Here is a 13,983-nt window from a genome sequence, read left to right as displayed (position 1 = left end):
GGAGGCAGCTGCAGGCCTTGCATAATACCAAGACAGGAAAGGCCTCCTAGGCAGGGGAAGGGCCCCCAGGAAGGCCCTTCAGGACTCGAGCAAGCAGAAGTGGGATCTGGGGCCACACTGGAGTGTCCTCTCAGGCACAGTGAAATGGGGGGGGTGGTCCTGCTTACCAGCCATGTCCATTCTCCTCTTCTTTGTGGCCGCTGGCCTTTTTAGGGAGTCCGAGAGAGGAGGAAGGGAACTTTCTACGCATGGTCCTCCTGACAACAGGGAGGGAGACAAGCCCAGCCTGGGGTGAGGGAGCATTACAGGGCACCCAGATGCAAGTATTGATTCTCCAAGCCCTGTGGGAGCCTCTCAGTATCCCCCTGGTAGCAGGATTCTCTGAGAAGAACCCCCTAAGAAGCAGGCCCTAGTCGTGGGGGACACAGGGCCCCCAACCTCCAGGATACTCCTCAGGCTGGAAGAGCATCCCTGGTTCCCTCTCCATTCCACACTGTCTGTCCTACACCCCCACTACCCCCCCATGTGATTTCAGCATCCCCCAACCCCCGCTGAGGCAGAAAAGAAAACCCCCACCACGGCTAGTTACTGTTTTTTTATTGGAGCCCATGTTATTGATGGCCTACTATGTGCCCGTCACGCGCAGTATGGAGCGGAGTGTTAATTGTTCCGAGCGATGCTGGGTACAAGTGACAATACGTTTCTCATCTCACACCTCAAACTCGACTCCACTCAGCCCCTACCTATGTGTGGCAGCCCCCGTACCGTGTGGACAAACCCACATGTACAGATCAGCAAGGACATGAAACCCTGAATCAGGATGAACCCAGGACCCCAGGCCACAGTGGCCCAAAGCAACTGTCTCCGGGCATTCCGCACTGAAATCCTCAAGCCCCAGAGAACTTAGGGCTCTGTCACTCACTCTGGTTTCTTTGCAGCCCCTGCATCTCTCCTAACCTTGGGTCATTTCCTCTTTTGACCAAAACACAATGGGTTCATCCATTGCTTCTTCCTCCAACCCCAACATGAGACTTGTTGGTTTAGCTCTAGGTCTATGCAACTGATTCCAACTATATGACATTCTGGACAAGACCAAACTAGGAAGACAGTAAAAAGGTCGTTGTTGCCAGAGGTTAGTGGGGAAGAAAGTATGAATAGGTGGAGCACAGAGGATTTTTTAGGGCAGTGAAACTGTTCTGTATGGTACCATAAAGATGCATGCATGTTTTTATACAACTGCCCAAATCCACAGAATGTACAAAACTGAGTGAACCCTAACATCAACTGTGGACTTCAGGTGAGTATAACGTGTCAGTGTAGGTTCATCAGTTACAATAAATTGGCAGGGGATGTTGATGACCGGGGGAAGCTATGCATGTGGGGGGGGCATAGGGGGCATATGGGAAATCTGTGTATCTTCCCCTCATTGTGATGTGAACCGAAAACTGTTCTAAAAAAAAAGAAAAGAAAAAGAAAATCATAGAAAGGACAAAGCTCATTCCATTCGCTCCAGCCGCTGGAGTGAGAGAGAGCTCAGAAATTCTCTCAAGAATTTGGGCCATAACTGGTAGGCACGCAACTTCAGCATCCACCTTCCATCACCTGAAACCAGTGCCGGCTCACGCCCTTGACTCTGGGCAACTGATGTTTCAGCATCGAGGCAGGTGGCTGAAGGTGGTGTGCTTAACTACTTTCATATCCGTATTGTTTGTCGGTTGTAAAATAGAAGGAATAAAGGTCGGTGCAGAGAAATTCTTTTAGCAATTCTCAGGCTTTTGTATCCTGAAATTCCATCTCTTTGCAATTAAAAATATCAGATCAAAATCTGTCCTGAGAATAACAGATCCTAAAATAATAGAACCTTTCAGGATTAGGAAAGAGCATGAGCAGAGATGCCACACAATGTTTTTAGTGGCAATGCTTGAAATGGGAAATCTTGAATACGAAATTAAATCTGGCTAAAAAAATGAATTTATTTCATGACTTAATGGCGTTACTCTTAGTAAAAAGTGTTTTACTTTTGTTCTGGAATAAATAAGCATAATTTTAAAAAAGATTTTATTAATTAATTAATTAATTTGTCAGAGAGAGACAGCACAAGCAGGGGGAGGGAGAGGGAGAGGCAGATGGAGAGGGAGAAGCAGGCTCCCCGCCGCCCAGCAGGGAGCCCAATGTGGGACTCAATCCCAAGACCCTGGGATCATTACCTGAGCAGAAGGCAGATGCTTAACTGACTGAGCCACCCAGGTGCCCCAAGCATATTTTTTTTTTTAATGAAGAAAATGTTTGGCTAAAATGCAGAAAATTAGAATTAATAGGGATTTAAATAAAATAGAAGTGTATTTCCCTCTCCCTCAAGTAAGTGTTGGCATCCAAGGCTGATGTGGCAACTGCACAATCATCACAAAACTAGAACCCTTTTAATTTTTTGTGTTCTGCCATCTTCAATGCACTGCTTCCACTCATGGTCTAAGATGGCTGCTGGAATGCCAGCCATTATATCTGCGTTCCAGAAAGCAAGATGAAGGAAGGAACAAAGCAGGTCATGCCCCCATCTTTTAAGGATAATTCCTTAAATTGCATATTTCATTTCTGCTTATATCACTCTAGCCAGAAGTTAGTCACCTAGCTTTATGTCTTTATTCCAATAGATGATGTGGCCAGGTAAATCCTAGGGGTTCATTACTAAGGAGTTGGGGGAGATGAAGCCCTGCCTTTTTATAGAGCAACCAGGATCCTAATTAAATCACTCATTCCTTGGAACTGTTGGGATCCCAGCCCCAGGCCCCTCCCCACCCCCCCCCCCTCAACTCTGTGACAGCATCTCTGTAGAGCCTCCTATCTCCCATAGAAGGCGCCAGAGCCCTCTGCTTCCTCGCCTTTGTCCCTTCAGCTCCAATTGCAACATCTAAGGTATGGCCGGCTCAGCCCACAGTGGCCCGAAGATCTTCAGGGCTTGCTGTGGTCAGCTTGGGGACAGGTGCGAGTCACGTAGCTCAGTGGTTAAGAGCCTGGGCCTTGCATAGAGCTGAGTTCAAATCCAGACATATCATTCAGCAGCTGTGTGATCAGGGGGAAGTCACTCAACCACTCTGAACCTGGAGCCTTGGGGACAGCTTAGTGTGAAGAGCCTGCCCCACCGAAGGTGACCACTCCCATAGCCACACCCTGGATTGTCACTCATTCAGTCACCCCAGAGCCTGTGGTCTGTCGCTCTGGCTCTCCTCCTCTGCTCATGTACCCATTTCTGCTCCTGGAGAGTTTGAGGGCATATGGACTTCTCTACCCCTACCCCAACCCCCGCTAACGCTCCAGGGCAGAGAAAATCCCTTCCATCCATGCCAATACCAATCAGCCCTACCCTCCCTTCCTTTTTTTTTTTTTTTTTTTAAGATTTTCTTTATTTATTTGACAGAGAGAGACACAGCGAGAGAGGAAACACAAGCAGGGGGAGTGGGAGAGGGAGAAGCAGGCTTCCCGAGGAGCAGGGAGCCCAATGCGGGGCTCGATCCCAGGACCCTGGGATCATGACCTGAGCCGAAGGCAGATGCTTAATGACTGAGCCACCCAGGCGCCCCTGCCCTCCCTTCCTAAAGACGAATTGGCCACCAGGTGTTACCAGCCAGTTGAGAAAACCCAACAAAAGCAGGATTAAGAAAACTATAGCAAACCACGATTCAGGGCTGACCGTGTGCCTAGGCGTTGACATGCAGTGGCCTAAGCACTGACATTCAGTAACCATGCAATGACCCCCTCAGCCAGGTGCTCTTGTTACCTCCACTTTGCAGGAAACTGAGTCACAGAACAGTACATTGGCGTGGCTGAGATTTAAACAGCTCCTGAGGGGCAGAGACATGGAATCTGAACCCAGGCAGCCGGTTTCCTGCACTGCACTCTGAACTACTCAATTCTATGCCTCTTTCTTCTTATTATTAAGCTTTTTATTTTAATTCCAGTGTAGTGAAGTGTTATATTAGTTTCAGGTGTACAATATAGTGATTCAACAATTCTATACATTCTTCAGTGCTCATCATGATGTGTGCTCTTAATCCCCTTCACCTATTTCCCCCATTACCCCCTCCCACTCCCCACTGGTAACCATCAATTTTTTCTCTATATTTAGGAGTCTGATTCTTGGTTTGTCTCTCTCTCTCTCTCTCTCTTTTTTTTTTTTTTTTTTGGTTTGCTTGTTTGTTTTGTTTCTTCAATTCCACATATGAGTGAAATCATATGGTATTTGTCTTTGGCTGACTCATTTCACTTAGCATTATACCCTCTGGCTCCATCCAAGTTGCTGCAAATGGCAAGATTTCATTCTTTTTTATGACTGAATAATATTCCATCATGTACATGTACTACATTTTCTTTATCCACTCATTTTTTTATCACACTTGGGCTGCTTCCAACCCTGCCTCTTTAATAAACTTAAAAAAAAAAAAAGTGAACTGATCCCAGAGGAAACAGGTAATTCAAAGAACAGAAGAGAACTTATAAAAAGAGTCTAATTCTATTATAGTCATAAAACAAATGGAGGAAGTTATGAAAAAAAGCAAAAAATAATTCTTGGAAATTTAAAACAGAATCACTGAGAAAAAACCAATTCAACAGAAAGAAGTGTGAACATCCGTGGTTTGGGTGTCCAAAATGAATTCTCCCTTCTTTTAGTAAAAAAAAAAAAAAAAAAAAGCTCTGATTTCCCTCCTGTATTCTGAAGCCTGTGGATTGGGTGGAATTGACCACCCCCCTCCCCATTTTATACACAAGAGGAACATGTTGCTGCTGACAGTCCACTCTGAGGAGCCAGGGGATGGAGACAACACTGAGGGCAGAGGAAAAATATATAGGGACCCTGGGTCTTTGATGACATTACAGTCCCTGGATCAAGCCTTACCTGAAGCTAAAAGAGTGAGTGCTTCTCTTTCCCGATATCCATTTATCAAATCCTATAGAAAGACTCCAATTATCCTTGCCTCAGTTGTGTTTCCAGCTCTCAGATGAGTCACCATCTAGGTAAACTACCAGGCCTTGTGTGCAAGCCCACCCGTGAAGGCATAGCAATTGGAAACAAAACCAAAAACAAACCAAATCACATAACTGGATTGGGGAAGCAGCAGTTCACCAAAAGAAAGGGGAGGGGAAAGGAGGGCTGGATAAACACAACAGCAGCTACCACATCTCACTACACACACAAAGGGCCAGGGCATGGGAAAGTATGCATGGCAAGTAGATTTTGTGGTAACATAATGGAAATGACATCTGTTTCTTCTCTCAGGAAGAAAAAAGAAAGGCAATTAGAAAACCAGAAACAACAAAATCTATTCCAGGGACTGAATATGAAGCAAACACATGTGAGGCATGATTTTGAACAATCAGTGGAGTATAAGAAAAGAGAATCTGCTTGACCTTGATGTTGGAGATGGCAAATATGCTTCAAGCAGCAGAAGGTGGAGGGAATGGCTTTATGTTTCCTTCTCAATGGAGCTAGCTCGTCACTTGGCTCTGTAGTAGATAATGTTTATATAATCATAAAATTGGTTGATTTTCAGTTTGCAGAATCAACCTGAAGATAAAGAATCGAAGATTTGGCTATAATTACAAAATAGAATGTAAATGTTATAAACTTTGACCATGGAAATGTGAAAGTAAAACCAACAGAAATTAGAAGGGGTATGGAAGGAAGAGGGCAGGTGGACTAGAGAGGTTAATTTATCTTTACATAGTGATGGGGCTCAAGAAGTTGTCTATGTTTTAAATACAGATTGTGCAGGGGCGCCTGGTGGTGTAGTCATGGGTTAAGCTGCCAACTCTTGATCTCGGCTCAGGTCACGATCTCAAGGTCCTGGGATCGAGCCCCACCGGCAAGCTCCCCACTCAGCAGGGAGTCTGCTTGAAGATTTCTCTCCCTCTCCCTCTGCCCCTCCCCCTGCTCATGTGTGCACACACTCTCTCTCTCTCAAATAAATAAATAAATCTTAAATATAGATTGATCAGAACTGTAAATAATAGCGACATGAGACTGTTATAATAATATAGCCAACAAAACTGAAAAAGTGGGAGCGGGGGGGTGGGGGAGATGGGAGATGGTGTGATTAAAATTCTTGCTTTACATCTGCCTTCGGCTCAGGTAATGATCCCAGGGTCCTGGGATCGAGCCCCGCATCGGGCTCCCTCCTCCGCGGGAAGCCTGCTTCTCCCTCTCCCACTCCCCCTGCTTGTGTTCCCTCTCTCGCTGTGTCTCTGTCAAATAAATAAAATCTTTAAAAAAAAAATTCTTGCTTTAACAATGAGGTATCATTAGATGCTCTCGAGTTACTAAATTGAGAAACAGAGGTAGTTTGTTTTTTTTCTGAGAGAGAGAGAGAGAGAGAAAGCAGATGTGTGCAGCGGGGGAGGGGCAGATGAAGAGAGAGAATCCCAAGCAGACTTCCCGCTGAGTGCGGAGCCTGACACGGGGCTCGAACCCAGGACCCTGAGAGCATGACCTGAGCTGAAATCAAGAGTCCTATGCTTAACCAACTGAGCCACCCAGTTGCCCCGAGAAACAGAGGTAAAGCATATTCTTTAGAACTATAGTGTTAAAACTCTGAAATATCTAAAAATAGAAAAATTCTGAGGAGTGGATTGTGTGTAGGAAATTTTGCTTTCCATTTTGTCCCATCCTGTACTGGTTGAATTTCTTTACCTACACAGACTACACCATATCCGACCCCCACCACCCATCTCGCTCTACCTCCTATGTTTCTATGGAGGGTCGGCACTCGGCACCATTCCCACCTCCTCCTAACTTGTCTGCCTGTACTGAAGGGAGTGGAAAACCACATTTGCATTTCCCAGACTCCTTTCCAGCTGCCTTAATGCCACCACATGACCGTTCAGCCAAAATTAATTTCCCACTTCACCAGACTGTCAAATAATAATGTCTCTCAAAACCCTGGAACTGGGACTAAGCAACACCATTAGGTTTCTGCTTCTAGCTGAAATGAAGGGCAGATACATTTAGGAATGCTCACATGCATGGAGAAGAAAAATAACAGGCAATCTGTTAAGAGAATGAAAAGACAAGCCACAGACTGGGAGAAAATATTTGCAAAACACGTATCTGATAAAGGACTTGTATCCAAAATACACAAAGAAGTCTTACAACTCAACAAATAAGAAATCAAACAACCCCAGTAAAAAATGCACAAAGAGGGGTGTCTAGTTGGCTCAGTCAGTGGAGCATGCAACTCTTGATCTCGGGGTTGTGAGTTTGAGCCCCACGTTGGGTGCAGAGATTACTTAAAATTTAAAAAGTCTTTTAAAAATGCACAAAGGATCTGAACAGATATGTCACCAAAGATACATAGCCGGCAAGTAACCATGTGAAAAGATGCTCAACATCGTATGTCATGGGGAAATTGCGAATTAAAACAACAATGAGATATCACTACATACCTATCAGAATGGTCAAAATCCAGAACACTGACAACACCAAATGCTGGCAAGGATGTGGAGCAATAGGAACCTCCATTCTTTGCTGGTGGGAATGCAAAATGGTACAGCTACTTTGGAAGACAGTTTGGTGGGTTTCTTACAAAGTTAAACATAGTCTTACCATATGATCCAGCAGCCACACTCCAAGATATTTACTCAGTTGAGTTGAAAACATGTCTACACAAAACTCTGTCTACAAATGTTTATAGCAGCTTAACTTATAATGACCAAAAACTGGAAGCAACCAAGATGTCCTTCAATGAGTAAATGGATAAATAAACTGTTACATGCATACAAGAGAATATCACTTAGTGACAAAAAGAAATGAGCTTTCAAACCATGAAAAGACACGGAGGAACCTTAAACGCATATGACCAAGTGAAAGAAGCCAGTCTGAAAAGACTACCTTCTGAGGGTGCCTGGGTGGCTCAGTCAGTTGAGTGTCTGACTCGCAGTTTGGGCTCAGGTCATGATCTCACAGTTGTGGGATCGAGCCCAGCTCCAGCTCCACACTCAGTGCGGAGTCTGCTTCAGATTCTTTCTACCTCTCCCCCTGCCCCTCCTCTCTCTCTCTTTCAAATGAATAAATAAAATCTTTGGGGGAAAAAAAAAGACTACCTTCTGTATGATTCCAACTATTTGACATTCTGGAAAAGGCAAATTTTTTTTGCCTGTGGTTGCCAGGCACTCAACAGATAAATAAGTGGAAAACAGGGGATTTTTGCTGCAGAGAGACTATTCTGTATGATACTGTAATGATGAATACATGATATTATGTATTTTTCAAAACCTATATATGTACAACACAAACAGTGAACCTTAATGTTAACTATGGACTTTAGTTAATAATGTATCAATGTTGGTTCAGTAATTGTAACAAATACACAACACTAATCCAAGATGTTAATACAGGGAAAACTGTGCAAGGAAAGGATACATGGGAACTCTGTATTATCTGCTCAATATTTTTGTAGATTTAAAACTATTTTTTTAATATTTTATTTATTTATTTGACAGAGAGAGACATAGCGAGAGCAGGAACACAAGCAGGGGGAGTGGGAGAGGGAGAAGCAGGCTCCCCACTGAGCAGGGAGCCCGATGCAGGGCTCGATCCCAGGACCCTGGGATCATGACCTGAGCCAAAGGCAGACGCTTAATGACTGAGCCACCTAGGCGCCCCTAAGACTATTTTTAGAAACAGAATCTATTGGGGGGCACTTGAGTGGCTCAGTGGTTAAGCATTCAACTCTTGATTTTGGCTCAGGTTGTGACCTCGGGGTCGTGAGATCGAGCCCCGCATAAGGTTCTGGGCTGGGCATAGAGCCTACTTAAGGTTCTCTCTCAGTCTCCCTCTGCCCCTCCCCCCAAAAAATAAATAAATAAAATCTATTGGGTGGGGGATGGGCAAAAAGGAGTAAGGGGGAGTAGGAGGTCCAGGCTTCCAGTTCTGGAATGGATAAGTCACAGGGATGAAAGCTACGGCATAAGGAATATGGTCAGTGGTATGGTAATAGCCTTGTGTGGCAACCGGGGGCAGCCACACTTGTGACCATAGCATAATGTATAGACTGGTCAAATCACTATGCTGTATGCCTGAAACTCATGTAACACTGTGTGTCAACATACTTCAATGAAAACATAACTAAAATCGGGCGCCTGGGTGGTTCAGATAGTTAAGCGTCTGCCTCTTGCCCAGGTTATGATCTCCAGGTCCTGGGATCAAGCCCCACATTGGGCTCCCAGCTCAGTGGGGAGTCTGCTTCTCCCTCTCCCTCTGCCCCTCCTCCTGCTCATGCCTTCTCTCTCTCTCTCAAATGAATAAATAAAAATATTTTTTAAAAAACGTAACTAAAGGGGCGCCTGGATGGCTCAGTCGTTAAGTGTCTGCCTTCGGCTCAGGTCATGATCCCAGGGTCCTGGGATCGAGCCCTGCATTGGGCTCCCTGCTCTGCGGGAAGCCTGCTTCTCCCTCTCCCACTCCCCCTGCTTGTGTTCCCTCTTTTGCCGTGTCTCTATCAAATAAATAAATGAAATCTTTTTTAAAAAAGTAACTAAAATCTATTAATTATTTTTTAAAAGGCAATCTGCAACAAGAGAAGAATCTAGCAGATATGCAGAGAGCAGCAGAGAGGAGAGTCCTTGTAGCAACAGAGGGAGGAACGTGGCCAGGTGACAGCTCCCTGGCTACTGACATATTTCCAGTTCCTTGTTCCAGGCCCACATGAGGCCCAGATGCACCCTTCTCTGCTCCTGGATTCTATAACATACAAACCCTGTGTCCTTGGCACATGCTTCTCCTTTACCTACACTGCTCTAGTGGGTTTTGATACTCATGTAACCCTTCTAAAGGCATTATCCAAATGGGCCAGTCTCCGGGTGATGTTATGACAGAAGGGGTCCAGTTTCACAACCAAAAAGTCATTTCAACAAATTTCAAGCTCTGTGTGTTTTCTTGAATACCATGAAAGGGATACTTAGATGATAGCAACACATTATAAAACCCCTTCCTTTCGGGGCGCCTGGGTGGCTCAGTTGGTTAAGCGACTGCCTTCGGCTCAGGTCATGATCCTGGAGTCCCGGGATCGAGTCCCACATCGGGCTCCCTGCTCAGCAGGGAGTCTGCTTCTCCCTCTGACCCTCCCCCCTCTCATGCTCTCTGTATCTCATTCTCTCTCTCAAATAAATAAATAAAATCTTTAAAAAAAAAAAAAAAAAAAAAAAAAACCCTTCCTTTCTTCTTCCACGCACTTCCCTACACACTGGCAAAAACTTGAAAAACTCAAGACAATCACCCCCCCTCCCCATCCATACACTTCTTGTCTTGCCCCTAGCCTCCCTCCATCCTGATTCTGCATCATAAAAACCAAAAAGTGTTTCAGGGAGGCAGAACCTTCCTCATATGATGTTGGGAGCGGGGGTGGATGAACTGAGTGGCAAAGCCAGAATCGTCTTTTGTGGGCAAAAGGGTGGGGTGGGCCGCCTTCTGGGAAGCCCTCTACCCTTCTCTTTCACACTGCACACCCTGCCTGGGTGATCTCATCCACTCTCGTGGCTTCAATTACCATCTCCATGAGGGTGACTGCCAAATTTCTACCCGCAACCCAGAACTCTGCTCTGAGCTCCAGCCATATACCAACTGCCTAGTCAACATTTCTCTTTGGGGGCGAATCAGATAGGATTACATCCTGCTATGAGTAACAGAGCCTGAAAATACAGTGTCCTCCACAAAAGGGTTTCTTTCTTCTGCATTAAACGTCTGGATGGACACAGCCTGAGGCTGGCATGGGAATACTGCTCAAGTGCCCATCTCTCTGAAGGTCACTATTCTGCTACCCCTGGGGCGTGTTCCCCAACCTTATGTTCCGAAATAGTGGTTTGCACTCCAGTCATCTCATCAACATTCCAGACAGTGGGATGGCGAAAAGCAGAATGAGGAACAAGGAAAAACAGGCACCCACCAGTGTTTAAAGCCTGGAAGACACCCTATAGCACTTCTGCTTCTGTCTCATGAGCCAGAACTTAGTTATGTGGCTACACCTAGCAGCAAGGAAGGCTGGGAAATCTCTTCTTTATGCTGGGTGGCCACGTGCATGGCTAAAAAGAGAAGATTGTATTGTTAAGAACAAGAAAATAGATATCAGGGGAGGGGGCAGCTCCAGTCTCCTCCACCTTAAGATGGCTGACATGGTATTATCTTCCCCCAACACGTCCTGTTCCCTTAGAGTCTTGGTCCTTTTGTGTACCCTCACAGAACCCTGCCCTCCTTGCCTTTATCTGCACTGTTTCCTCCTCCTGGAATGTCCTTCCCACTCCTCCACAAGGATAATTCTCTCAGCAGTCCTTCAGGGCTCAGATCAGGGGTGACCTCCTCCAAGAAGTCTTCCCGATGTTCCTGCTGGGAACCCTAATAACATCACACTGGAGAAGGGGATGCAAGTGGGACAGTGTTGGTGCAGAGTTCCGGGAAAGGGGCCGATTCTGATCCTTTGGGTGTCATTTGGGGGCAAGGTGCTGGAGAGGCTCGGCAAGAAGGTGTGACCCCGGGGCTTTCTTTTTATGAAAAAAGAGGCTCCAGCTGCCCATATGAGAGGGGAGGCAGGGCACTACCTAGGCTGGCCACAGGCCGGGCCTCCCACACTCCCATCTCCGATGAGGAAAATGATGTGGCTGTGGGCCACAGACAGGAAGTCCAGCTGGGTGGGAGCAGGCGGAGTAATTCCTGGAAGGAAGCTCGCACCTCAGGAATCTGGTAGAGGAACACTCTAGAGGCCTCTGTCCCAGGAGCCCTCCACCTCCTGTCCCCAGGAAAGGTCAGGCAGGGCTGGACAACCATTGGGGAGCTTCCTCTGGGTGCCTAGGTACCGTTCTCCCCTGCCAGCCTCCTGCAACATAAGGTCAAGGACATAGGCCCTGAGGCCACTGCTGGGTCCGAATGGGGCAGTGCCCAGTTCTCCTGAAATCTCAGCTTTCTCTTTTGTACAAATGAGGATGGAGGGCCCTTGCCCACAAGGGTTTGGTGGCAGGGTAAACTACCCAGCTAGGCACCAGCACACTGTGGGGTTCAGTCAACAAAGTCTACTGGTGAATAAGTCTACTGGCACCTGCCCTCCCTGTTCGTGTGTATTTGTGCGTGGGGGCAGGAGGGGGGGCAGATTGAGACGCCCTGTCCTAAAACTGCCTGCTGGTCTGCCGTGTCAGGCCAGGCGGTGGGCACTGGGAAAGGAGAGCCCTATTTCTGCCTTCCCAACCCTGCGTTTTCCTGAGAGACCCCTAGTGATCACCGGGGCCGGGCGCTCTCCAAACTGACACAGCACCCACAACAAGGTCCAAGGGGCCAGTTTTTTCCCCAAGGGCTCAAGGGAAAGAAGGATTTTGCTGAGCAGGTCAGGGCTGGGGGCCTGGCCCAGGGGGAACAAAGTTCTGGAGCTTGTGTTCAAAGGGCTGGAGATGAGGCTGGAGGTTAGGTCTGGGAAGGGGAGTTTGAGAGGTCAACCAAGGGCAGTCCACACCTTGGATCACTTGGATCTTCTCCTGCAGGTAGTGGGGAGCCACGGAGAATATAAGTGGGGAAGGGATGGGGCCAGACTTGCGCTTTGGAAAGTCACCTTCACTTGCACAATAGAAATGGGTTGGAAGGGCAGGGCGTCCTTGAGAGAATGGAGGAGCTGAGGCCAGGGTGGGGAAGCCTGGCCTGGAGAGAGGCTGCTCCTGGGAGGATACTCTCAGAGGCTGATCCTTCCTCCAGCTTCCCCACCCCGGGAGAAGCAGAAAGCCGGTGAGGTCAGTGGGCGGGCCCACAATGGCACTGGGAGGGGAGAGGAGGGTGTCGCAAGGGCACAGAGAGAGAGGATGGTAAAGGTGGGGGCTCTGCAGGATCCTTGTGCATGACCTCCTGGGCCCCAACCTGCTGGCAACTGAATGGAACATTCTTGACTTTGAGGATTTACTGGGGTTATTTGCTGTCCTTCCCTTCTGTTAGACTGGAAGCTGCCCAAGGGTGGGGTCTGTAACTCCCAAGTCAGACTGAGAGGGCCCGAAATGGGGGGGCGGGGGGGGAAGCCTGCCAAGTGGGAGGATGCTGAGGCCTGGGGACCGCTTACCATGAGTCTTCTTCACTCCTGCTCAGAGCCTGCTGCCATGGCCCTCAGAGATGAGCCAATAGGTAGAGCTCGGGGTGGGGATGGAAGGAAGGGCAGAAGAAAACAAGAGGCAGACTGCGTTGGAGGGGCCAGACCCTTTGCCCGGTCTCCATACACTCCCCTGCGGCCACTTCCGCCCTCCCCGCCTTTGCTCAGCCTCTGGCATGACAGGAAGGGCTGACAGCCCCCATCACACACCTGTCACACACCCAGACACATGCAAACACACGCACGAAGACACACATATATAATGTACATAGACACAAAGACACAAACAGACGTCCCGGGGGACACACTAACCCATGAACACAGTCCCAGGAGACACACTAACCCGTGGACGCGGTGCCGGGGGACGCACTAACACACGAACGCGGTCCCGGGGGACGCACTAACACACGAACGCGGTCCCGGGGGACGCACTAACCCGTGGACGCGGTCCCGGGAGACACACTAACCTGTGAACACAGTCCCGGGAGACACACTAACACACGAACACAGTCCTGGGGGACACACTAAACCTGTGAACACAGTCCCGGGAGACACACTAACCCGTGGACGCGGTCCCGGGGGACGCACTAACACACGAACGCGGTCCCGGGGGACGCACTAACACACGAACGCGGTCCCGGGGGACACACACTAACACACGAACGCGGTCCCGGGGGATGCACTAACCCGTGGACGCGGTCCCGGGGGACGCACTAACACACGAACGCGGTCCCGGGGGACACACACTAACACACGAACGCAGTCCCGGGGGATGCACTAACCCGTGGACGCGGTCCCGGGGGACGCACTAACACACGAACGCGGTCCCGGGGGACGCACTAACACACGAACGCGGTCCCGGGGGACACACACTAACACACGA

Source organism: Halichoerus grypus, chromosome 10, assembly GCF_964656455.1.
Source record: "Halichoerus grypus chromosome 10, mHalGry1.hap1.1, whole genome shotgun sequence".
NCBI lineage: Eukaryota > Metazoa > Chordata > Mammalia > Carnivora > Phocidae > Halichoerus > Halichoerus grypus.
The sequence above is the reverse complement of the archived record's forward strand: the minus strand, read 5'-3'. Positions refer to the sequence as shown.